The sequence below is a fragment of the Simochromis diagramma genome, unplaced genomic scaffold (genome assembly GCF_900408965.1).
Source record: "Simochromis diagramma unplaced genomic scaffold, fSimDia1.1 OVJJ01000402.1, whole genome shotgun sequence".
In the NCBI taxonomy this organism is placed as follows: domain Eukaryota; kingdom Metazoa; phylum Chordata; class Actinopteri; order Cichliformes; family Cichlidae; genus Simochromis; species Simochromis diagramma.
The window spans coordinates 1,579,716-1,591,923 of record NW_024386972.1 but is presented as its reverse complement, the minus strand read 5'-3'; positions in this window follow the sequence as shown (position 1 = coordinate 1,591,923).

The window sequence follows — 12,208 nt, the reverse complement described above, 5'->3', positions numbered from 1 at the left end:
TCACGGTGAGAAATTTCATCCCCTCTATCACTCCCTGATGCTGAGACCTGGCAGTTAGTCACCTGGCACAGAAGAAAGCATTGGTAGTCAGCCGGCTTGCAAGTGTTTGGAAATGGAAACATTTAAATGTGACGACTGTTACTCTTGGTGGTTAAAGCCAGTTCCAGAAATTGCTTTTGGCAAAGGTGTTTCAAACTTGGATAACATTTCAGGCAATTATCCTTTTCACCACACACTGGGACAGTGTTCTTGATCTCAATCAGATACTTTAATTTTAATTTAATGCTCATTTTGTACTGACATCAGTCTGTTTATTTGGAAAGAGAACATTTTCATCACCAGTTTAGGCTTAAATTTCATTCAAATATGATGCAAATGCAATGAACACATATTAATGAAACTGCCAAGCACTGCTTTGACCTCCTTTCACAATGTGGCAACAGAATTTCTATAGACTTAATTTTAAAACTTCTCCTCATCTGTGAAGTGTAAAGTGCAGATTATTGGATGGTGTCAGTCGATATCTGTCCTCATAATCTGCATTAATCTGAGACGTGTTAATTATTAACTAGATATTTCCCTCTGCAGTATTGTTTATGTATCAGGTGTCAATGAAATCTTTGTTCCCATGTTAAAAGTCAAAGGATTTCTGACTGAACTGGCAAAAGACATTTGCTTATTTAATAATCATTTGCATTGCTAATCCTTTGGGCTGTTGGGTTAAGCCTAATTTAGGTATATTAAGCAGTCAGACAACCATTCACCTTCACAGTCAGACTTCTGACCAATTTAGAATCACCAGTTAGCCTAACATGCTTGTCTCTACTTGGGCTGGAAAGTGAAGAACCCAGGAAGAACCCATGCATGCATTTGGAGAACATGCACAGAGAAGACCCAGTCAGGCAGTTGGTTTGAACCCAAGACATGTAGTGAGGTGACAGTGATCCAGTGACAGCTAGAAATGGGCCCTTTATAGTCAGAGTTAATATTGTTGTCTGCATATGATTTTTCATACTTAATCAAGTGAAATATTTATACAGACTCAACAACTCGGGAAGAATGTGCTTTACTTTGCAGAAGCTCACTTTCAGGATATTCTCCATATGGTCATCATTCCTGTGATGTGTCCCCTAAGAACACTGAACATTTCACAGTGTGAGAACACCTGCAGATAGACATTTATTAGCGTGGAATTGATATAATGTATATCACAAGATCAACACTAACCAATTACCGGGGCCCTAGGCCAGTTTCTGCATAACTCACTTCATGTTATAAAGATTAATGACTCGTTAAAGGCCCAAGAGAGTGATTTTGTTGATCATAAAAATAAATTACTCATATACATATGCATGCTTTCAAAGAGTTTGATGGAGCACTGGCTGTTGAAGTGTTTCACATGGTTCTTTAGTGGTTACCTTTTATTACATCAGACATTTGTTTGAAAAATCCTAAATGCAAAACGCATTAAATCCTCACTAGGCTCAAATATTAGCCATTAGAAGCAGGTTGTAGGCTGTCTCCAGGTCAGTGGTCTGCAGCCGGTTTAGTCCATCCTGGTTTCAGTTGATTCCAGCTGTGACATGAATTTCTGACACAGAGAAACACAACAACTTGAGTATGAACTTCTTAAACCGCTCTGTTGCACAATCAGCTTCTTCACTGTCCATCTGCATGCTCACTATGCTCCAAATGCCCACTGCTGTGGCAAAAATATGTCAGAAAACACAGCTTATGTCTGTGTGGCACGGGTGTTAGTCAGGAACATGAAAACAGAAGAAATGGGAACCGTGTATGATTTGGGTTAGTTTTGACCAGAAACTGTTACCTGAAATTGTTTCAACACATTGAAAATGACGATGAAAATGAGGCAGTAAGATGTTTTAATCATGTCAACTCTATGGGTAATTTGACAACTTGACATAAATATTCTGAGGCCTGGATATTATTAAAATTTATATGAAAATCTGCACAAGTTTAAGCTAATAGCAGCTGCCGTTGCCCATGCAAATAGGTATATTCGACACAGTTAATACGAGATTTATGTTGTTTTTAGGCATAGTTACACTATTGAATATTGCAGTTAAACACTATGTAATTGAACATAGTGTGTTAAGTTCTTTTAATATGGCAGAATATATCATTTTTAATAATGTTATATTCATTTTTTTCAATATTGGCTAGGAAATAATCTTCTTGTTGATATTCATAGAGCCTTCTAGCCTATAAACTGTTTTGTGGTTATAATATTTCTTCTTCTAAGTGGACCTCTGGGTGTCTGTGAATAGCTGGAGCATGTGTTTTCTTTTGGAGAATGGGTTTTTATGAGATAAAACAGCTGTTTATGAGCCAGGGATTACATTTCTAGGCTATTTTTGGAGCCCTGAGTGAATCAAGGAGAGACAACAATACCATCTAGTGGAAAACACAGCTATGCACAAGCTTTTCTGACCTGCTGAATCACTGTCTGCTGTTTGAAAAAAGTCACCATGAATCCACTGTGTGCCTGACTCCGATATTAATTTGATCTCATATTGAGGTCTCATAAAAGACCTCGATTAGTTGGATCACCAGTAGGTATGTGATCTGTTCTAGTAGAAGACACACAACAGGCCTAACCATGTTGTTCCCTTGATTTGCATTTGAATGTTTTCTTGCTGCTCTTCCCACTTTAGAACGTATAAATGCAAATGCAAAAAACCCTTTGAAAGCCTTCGTCTGACATAATATACTACACATGTCGTGCATTGCCTGCGGGTACACTGTCCACAGTCAAACCCCTTGCTGTAGCTGTATCATATTAAACATTTAACTGAACAGAACATAAAGCTAGCCTCTGTTCACATACTAACAATACATCGGTTGCAGCATGCACTACGTCTGTGCTCGTTCATTTTATGCCTCCGCAGTGGCAACAGCAACGGCTTTTTGTCTTGTCTGTAAAATTTAGGAAAAAAAGATCATCAAATTACAGGTGAAAATAGAGCAACAGGACCGCTGAGTCTTTGATGTTATTTATTTTCTGCTGTGTTTTACTTGCATCTATTTGAAAGAGTGAGTGTAAACACAAAAAATATATATATTTTATGTGCTGGAATGTGCAGAAAATAAGTTTAAATGTTAAACAAATTTCTTCCAGTCAGAGAATGTTGCATGTAATTAAATTTTTGCTTGATGCATAAAGTTAAAAGGTTAAAACTGATAAAACAAGTTAAAAAAAGAGACCTTTCCATTTGATTACATTTTGTATGATGGATTATGCAGAAAAAGTAGAATTGGGCTGAAAGATCTATCGCTTTATCACCTATTCAGGTTGTAAAACGTGTTTTTAAAAAGTAACTAAGTAACTAAGTAACTAAGTAATTAATTACTTTTGAAAATAAGTAATCAGTAAAGTAACGGGATTACCTTTTTGGGGAAGTAATCGGTAATTAGTTACTGATTACTTTTTTCAAGTAACTTGACCAACACTGTTTGTATAGGACTTTAAGTAAATAATTTACCTTAATAATGCTAAAAAATAATTCCACACAAATGCCAATTAGAATAGGATGAAATGATGATGTTTTATACTTAAAAATTCAAATTTTCACATGTTATGAGATACTGGCTTTAAACTGCTTGCTTAAAGAGACATGCTGAGTCTTACTCTACTTAGCTTTAAAACCTTGATGATGATGTATGTTGTGAATTAACATTTGTAAATTACAATAAGTTAAAACTTTGGTGATTGTATAGGTATTCTGTGTTACCAGGATGAACTCGAGTGTGCGAACCATCTTTTTTTTTACAGTCTGTAGCAGCGGCATCCATATTTGAAACACTATGGCTACATGTTTTATCAGACGTAGGTTTACAGGCTGAGAAATAATACATGCATTGCTTCTTATTAAATTCAGAGTTTGGCCAAAGTTTGGATTGTTGCAGCTCGACTTGGTTGTTGATACCATAATTCGAATTTTTTTCATGTCCATCACCCAAGATCAAGAAAGAAGAAGACATTGTGTTACCTCGGACAGCAGAATCACATTGTCAATCATCTATTTTGGCTATTAAATACTATGTTGTTTTTCTTGTTTGTTTGTTTTTTCCATATTACATTAGTGCTGAGACAGAAAAATCTTCCATTACACAGATATTCCAATGCATCAAGTATTGCAGATATATGAACAACATATTGTAATATTATTGTGTTGTTAGTTACACTGTAATTTCCTCTCCTATCTTACAGTTCTCCCACTCTGTCTGTAGAGACGTTGTTCTCTTCCAAACACGATAACTCAAGAACTATTCGAAATAAACCAACAAACACACTTTCACCACAGGTTTCCCCTGGAGAGCTGATGATCTGATTAGATTTTGGGAGTACCTTGCTGCATTAATTTGCATATGAGAGGTGCGCATGGGGGGCAAGAAAAAAATGCAGGTCATTAAGCAGCTCAAATGCCTCATGTTTAACTCACAGCTTGCCCGTGGCAAGAGCATGACCAGTTTGGTTGTGATTAGCATCACTGAAAGGTTACTTTGATTAAGCTAAAACAATGGGAACAGCAGTCAGAAATCAGAACACTGGACTGAACAAGATGAGACACGTATCCTAGAGCTCCAAAACTCATCTCTCGCTTCCTCGCTGACCCAGAAAAAAGATGATTTTAGCTCCTGTGTTTTCGTGCTGTGGTGGTAATGGAGGATAAGGACGTAAATGGGCTTGTCTCACGAATCTGTGACTAACGGGAGAATATGACATCGGTGATAAAACAAGGAGGGATAGTGCCAGTTTGTAAGTGTGAGCTAAAACACATAACTAAGTCGGCAGTTTCAGGGCAGCGTGCGTTTATTTTGAGCCTATATTCATATCCATTCATATCCATTCATGTCCATCTCCTTGGTAACATACAGACATATACATTTTGATGATATAATAAATGTAGTGCCCAAAAGCAGCATCCACTTTCCCTTTCTGTCTGCCTCTGTACCTGCATCCTCTCAGGTTCTCTTCTCTTTTGAGAGGAGTTTTTTTTTCTTTTTTTAATCTTGATGCACGCTGGACACCTTGATGTTTTTCCCACTTGGAAAATCATCTTTCCGGGGGAATGTTGTTGAAAAAGAAAAGAAAAGAAATCAGGTTTGTTTTTCCCTCTTATTTGTGAGGTTTAGCATCATTGTTCCACTTTAATGCTAACTTTTATTTCATCCCAATAATTATTATATTTTCATCTGTCTTTCCATTTTTCTTCTCGCTTTTTTACACTGAATGAAGCACTGTATTACTGTATCTGTACCTTTAAGCAACTTGTCAAATCAAACCGATTATATCCAATATGGCTACATCTGTTATGGCTGCTTTTGAAAAATTATTTACTGCAAATTGTGACCAGGCAACATATGGGACCACACAGATAAATACACACCCAGAGAGGTGCACAAAGCCAACTGGCAATTAGAAAAGACAACACGATAAGGAAACAGATTTATGGCACTGCTCTGCTTGTGTGGCGCTGCCCCTCGTGTCACCTGACAGCAATATAGACTCTATCATTTAATCCGTTTCTTACCGAAGAGAGCAGGCGAGTGTACACCCGAGTGTGGACGTGCCCGTTGTATATGAGCTGTTGTGCACAATAAAATCAGCAGGGGGCAGTGTTGTTACACCACTCCAACAGCAAAGGAGCGACGCAAGCCTTGAAGTGATAACGCCACACTGAAGATCATCTTTAAAATAGTGCTGAGTGTTACACTGCCATTGTCTCATCGCCTCAAATGTTCTGGGAGGATTCAGCCATCGTGCCATGATCTTGGAAGCTTCATTCTGGAAGCACAATTTCTCTCTCTCTCTCTCTCTCTCCGGTTACATTGAACAAAAGTCACAGCTGAGGTGTCAGAGCCAGTCGTGTGGAACAGTTAATTCTCCCCCACCCCTCCCACTCCTCCCATAAGCTCAGTATTTATGGATTCGTTTTAACTGTGCACATATACACACAGACTGTGTGTGGGCAGCATCACAGTCCGAGAGGAGCGCAACAACCCTGCTTCGTGTTTATAAAAGGAAGACTCAATAGCTCCAAACAATTTTGTCAAATTCACCTTTTTTTGTAGCTGGTTCAATTCCAGGTTGCTCCTGCGTTATAGTAATGCTGCTATTGTTTTAACTCCCCACATTCATCCTGCACTGTCATCCTTGTGAAGCCGGTACATACGATGCAAGTCGTTGGACGGGGGCTTCCAACATTGCTTTACCTCCCTTTCTGATGTCTGGAATGTTTCGTCCTCAGCTATGTTTGAGGAGAGGGAGACATAGATGGGCTTGTTACAAACTCGCTCTGTTCTTGTAGAGCAATTATAACAAGCTGCTGCTAGTTGCTCCTCCTTGGGAAGCTTCCAGGGTGGTTATATAAAAGTGGTCTTTTTCTGGAGACAAACAATTATGTTTGCACAACTATATGACAGTATACTAATATGATACAGCTACCTGATGGATAAAAAGGACACAATGAGGAAATTATTTTTGAGGATGGACTAATTTTGCTCTTGGGGATGCCTGCAGCTAAATGTAGGAACAATTTGAATTTCCCATCAGCACTTTGTGAGTTTAACCTTACAACAGAATGAAACTACAGTCACATCTTCCTTTCATTTTAACCTTGCCTACTTTATCAAAGGATTTCTATCAGGTATGCATTTTTTTCTGTTGCTATTGTAAATGTAATGTTTGAAAAATGCAGTGTAGTTGTAGAAAATTAATTTGATATGGAGGCAGATGTTTTCTCTAGTGAATGTTTATACCTGCATGCGATTTTAATACCTATATTGGATTTAAAATGGTCATATCATATATTTTCTCACATCTCTGCAGGCAGCTCAATTACTGTTCTGGGCTTTCACTATTTTCTTTAACCATCATTCTGTCCTCAGTATCCGTGATTGGTATTCCCTCCCACACTTTCAATTATCCTTGACATGATAACACACTATAATGTCGACAGAGTCTAGCCCCGGTGAATCATCTTTAACTAACATTTGCAACAATTTAGTGTCATTTACAACACATTAGAGTAATATAAATTCAACTATTCAAATATAATTCAAATATATTTGGGACCATATATTGGCGGATATTATTCACCGATATTAGCTATTTGGCAATGTATTGGTATCAACATTTATAAAATGTAAAGAAGAGACTGGAGAAACACCCTTAAACTCTTTTATGAGTGGTGATACACCAGAGGACAACATGTGTTTAGAGCGCCATGAACACAACAAGCAGCTCATCCAAGCAGAGTCAACATTATCATATTATTAAGGACTCATGAGTAAATGAAATCTTTTTTATGCTTCTTGCATCTGAAAAAAGGAGAAATATGTCCTGATATTTTGATTTTTTTAAATGATCAAATATTGGTATTGATACGAGTCTCAAAAATAGTATAGCAGCCCAAAATTGATGTGACGCACCGCCTATGCAAGCTAAACCTATAGAACATAGCATTACTAAACTACAGGAGAAAATCATTATACACATATGTCCGAGGCAATAATAAGGGCTCGAGAATCCCACTGAAAAATCAGTAGGTGCACCCTTCATAATCAATACTATACTAACGTTCTACTAAACTATGCAGTTATACCAGTCACATCACTGTGTAGTGTATCAGTAGTGCTATATCAGCCTCTCACTGCTCTAACTTCTACCTTAGACAAACTTTTACTGCTTGCTTTAAGCTCTACCCACATTTGAACAAACACATTGATTCACCTGATTGAGTTTACGTTGGCTTTGCTGCCTACCTACTTCAGCATCCAATTTCCACAGCACAGTAGATTCTTTTACAGCTCAACTGTACCACTGATGCGGCTCAGGATTGTCTATCTGAAGAACACCTTGGCTTTTTTCACATTTGTTCTTTGAAAAGTTCACTAAACAGAAATGATTCATTTGGGCCTCAAAGTCAGAACAATACCAATACTGGACCTTGACTGGACTGAGAAGCAATAACATCTTTTCCAATTAAAATGAGGTAAATCAGCCCAGACAAGCCGCTCTGGTGGGAATGTCAATTTAAATCCTACAACAGACCTTCCCTCAAACTGACTACAGGAGCTAAATTAAGCCCGGCCTTTCCAATAATATTAAAAAATTCAATGAGTAGTGTTAATTCGATTATTGAAGAAATGATTTTGCAACAAAGCGTAGCAGTAACGGTGGAGGTGTATAGGCGTATTTAAAGTTTAAATAAGGCTTTTTTATCGTTGTACAGTCGATGGAATACATTGAAATCACACATTTACTGTAAATAGAGTTGTTGTTGTTTTTCTCTTCCCTGCATAGTGGGCAATTGGTTGCTGAAAGAGTTATTACAGAAGGCATTGTTCAGTAACCTTATTCACAATGAACATTAATTGGGTACAATTGCGTATTGCACTTTTTTGGGATTCCACAATAGATGTTAATGGGGTATTTAATTTCCTAACACATAAAAGGCAGTGAACTCTGAACCATAATGGGTTATAATGCTGCGCTCTTGCCAGCTGAGCTAGACTTGCTCCTCTACTATATGCTTATGTAGTGTTTTCAACAGTGCAGCTTCAGCAAGTATAAAGAGCAGGAGAAACCGTGAGCCATAAGAGGCGGTTTAAAAGGGGAAAATTTCATTTGACTAGTCATCCATAGGTGGGATGACTAACTATGATTTTAGACTGCAGCACATTAGCAGAATGTTTTACATGAATTTATTAAGATCAAAATTTTGGCAGGTGCATCAAAACGGCACATATGTGACTTCAAGCTGTTGCTTGTGCAGAAAAGTAGTTGATCCATTTCACTAGCGACCCATCTGATAAATTCCAATGACTAGAGTGCATTTTCATTAGCACATGGCTTTCATCACAAAATAAAATGTCATCACGTCCGCCAGGAAATGTCACAGAAGCTAATTTTGATCACAACTATACTGTGGACTGAAGCTGGATCAGCAGCTGCAAAGGAGAAATGTAATGAAACAAACAGTCTAGCAGAATTCCTGTTGGTTCTTTGACTGAGGTGTGCCAGCAGTGGCTGTTTTCCGAGGGCTTTCTGAATCCGGAGACAGGATTGTTGACTCTTGTATTCTCACCCTACAGAATAATTTTCACATTCTGTTCTTATTTCTCAAGCACTTTTATATGGATCATTAAAAGAAAAACAAACAAGCCACAATTTTACCAGTTTCATATACAGCTTTTCCTACATTCTCATTTGGGAATTGCTGAGTTCGGTTTGCCCCAGTTGCTTTTTAAAGTTTTTTATTTGTCATTTTATGTTAAAATGTGTTTAATACGAGTGCAAAACCAGGATTATCAGATTTCAAAGATTTATCAACAGGGACTGATGGAGAGAAAGTAAGACCAAAAAAAAAAAAAGAAAGGGAGAGAGAGAGAGAGAAAATTAGGACGGAGGACTGAAGTGGAGCCGAAGTTCATGCTCTATTACTGTTCTGAAGCAATTTTGGAAAAACATTGCCTCTGGATCACTTTGATGGATCGTTGCACCTGGCTGAACTGGATGTCTCCTGAGTTGTTTTCTTTCCTTTCTTTGAAAGAGGGATAGCGCAACGCATTTTGTAATGCTTCCAGTTGTGGTGTGTGCACGTGTCACCATGGCTTTATCAAGAAAAAGTTAAAAAAAAAGAAAGAAATCTTCAGACATCATCCTACAGTGGGGTTGCCTTACGCTAAATCTGGGTCTGTAGCCGTGGAAAATACGGCCTCAACTCTTACATTCTAAAAGTTAAATTATTGTTCATTAATTGTTCATTATGAAAGAATTTGACAGTATAATAACGCTAAATGCCATGTTAATGGATAGTACAACTGTTACAACTGTAGCTGAGGTCAAGGGAATTATTCTTGACAGTGCTGTAGAATTATTTGACATTGTTTTAACACTTAAAGACATTTAAATGACTAATCCAAACTACATCACTGTGAGATTAAAGAAAAAAAAGGTCATGGCACAATTGTAATGGTCACATGACAGTCTGTGCCAAAACCAATGGATAATGAGCGCTCCATGCAACATCAGAACACAAGTTCAGGACAGGTTATATTGTCAAAATATGTAATGTAAGTGTTAAGAAAATAGTTTTTGTTCTACTACTAGATTAAATAACACAATTTTAAATGTGACGATTCAAAGACACAACCAAGCGTTGTGTTTCTACCCTATAGATGCTGCCAGGTCTTTACTGTAGCCATCCTCAGTTGCTTGTTTGTGGGACTTTCTGCCTTCAGTTTTGAATTTAATAACTGAAAAGCATGCTCTGTTGGGTTGAGATTAGGTGACTGACTTGGCCATTGAAGAATATCCCATTTCTTTGCTTTGAGAAAACTCTTGGGCTGCCTTTACATTTTGGGTCATTATCCGTTTGCACTGTGAAGTGCAGCCTGATCCATTTTTCAGCATTTGGCTGAATCTGAGCAGAGAGTAGAGCCCTGTACACTTCACAATTCATCCTGCTACGTCTATCAGGAGTCACATCATCAATAAACACCGCCAGGCTGGTTCCACTGGCATCCCTACATGCTCATGCCTTAAAACTACCTCCCCATGTTTGATAGATAATGTGGTAGGATTCAGATCATGAGCTGTTTCTCTCCTCCAGCACTTTCTTTTCCCGTTTTTGAGGTACAGGCTAATCTTGGTTTAGACGTTTTCAGGCAGTGTCTTATGTTGCCTTTCTGTTTTTGAGTGTAACCAGTGGTTTGCACCTAGTTATAAACCTTCTGCATTTGCATTCATTTTTGAAGGCCTCTCCTGACCTTGACAGTGATACTCCTGCCACTTTCAAAATGATGTTGTGAGGCTGCTTTCCTTAACCATGAAGATAATTCTGTCACTCTCACTGTCACTTTAGTTGACTTTAGGTTTTTCGATGTTGCCAAGCTGCCAGCGAATTCATTATTTTGTTTTTTTTTAAATGTACCAGATTTTTAATTTGGCCATTCCTAAAGTTTTTGCATTTTCTCTGAATAATTCAGCATGTCTTTGGGGCATATCTTTAAAAATTAAAGTGAAAAGCTACAAAATACAAATTAAACACTTTGAATGAACCTTAGATACGATGCCTATTTCATCTGCCCTAAAATAGCATGAAAACCTTACCTTAGCTTGAAGCTGCTTCCAGTCACTTGCTCAATTACCTTTGGGCCTCTGAAAATGATGGATTAATGCTCTTTATTTATTTTGAACTCCTTGAATTAAAGCTGAACATCGGCACTTCAGTCACATCTTGATTATTTTAACTAAAATCCACTGTTGTGGTGTACATACACAAAATGCCAACACCCATAGAGATATATTGACGTTCATTGATCTTAATAGCAGGATTCATACCAGCTTTATGCACACGTCATTAAACACAATGTGACTGTATGATTATGGTGTTCCTATTAGATGAATATTATGTTATAATATTGTTTTTTTAATAATAAAAAATCCTATGTAAAGTTCTCTGAGACCTTAAATGTCAGGATGGATTTCCTTTTCCTTTAGTGACTAATTTGGCAGAAAGCTCCACCTGTCCTTTTCATTTTTAAGACCATCCTGCAAACTGTTCAGATCTAGATGGTTTAACTGTGCATGCTTTGCATATGTCATAGTACTCTGACCCAGTGTTTCTAAGTTTCTGGACATTATGATGTTAATTTTTAAATATTCCATGTGATTCTTAGGTTTCTGGTTATTTTTACTTCATGTATTAATGATGTTTTGGTTAGCCTTCAGTTCATTGTGATTTTTCAGTTTTTTCTCCTGTCTCTGTGTTCGGTGTTCCCTTTCTGTCTTCCCAGTCAGTCATGTTCCCATGTCTGCTTCGCCTTGATCCCTGTGTCAAGCCTGTGTGGCTTAGTCTTTGTCTCCGTGTTTGTTGTACTTCCTGTTTTATGTAGACAGTCTCTCATCCTGTGTACAGTGTGTTCAGTTTTGCTTCAATTGTCTTGTTAGTCTGTATTGGTTCCACCTGTGTTCCCACCTGTTGCCTCTCGTCATCCTGTGTGTATTTTAGTCCTTAGTCTCCCTCTGCTTGTTGTCGTGTCATCCCCGTTTGCTCTGTGTTTCCATGCTCTATTGTACCCAGTTCCCAGTAAGTTCCCTTGTCTCAGATTCCTGCGTTTGGGTCCCACCTTGCCTGCCACACAGCTGCATATGAGTGCATGACTGCCTAAAATTATC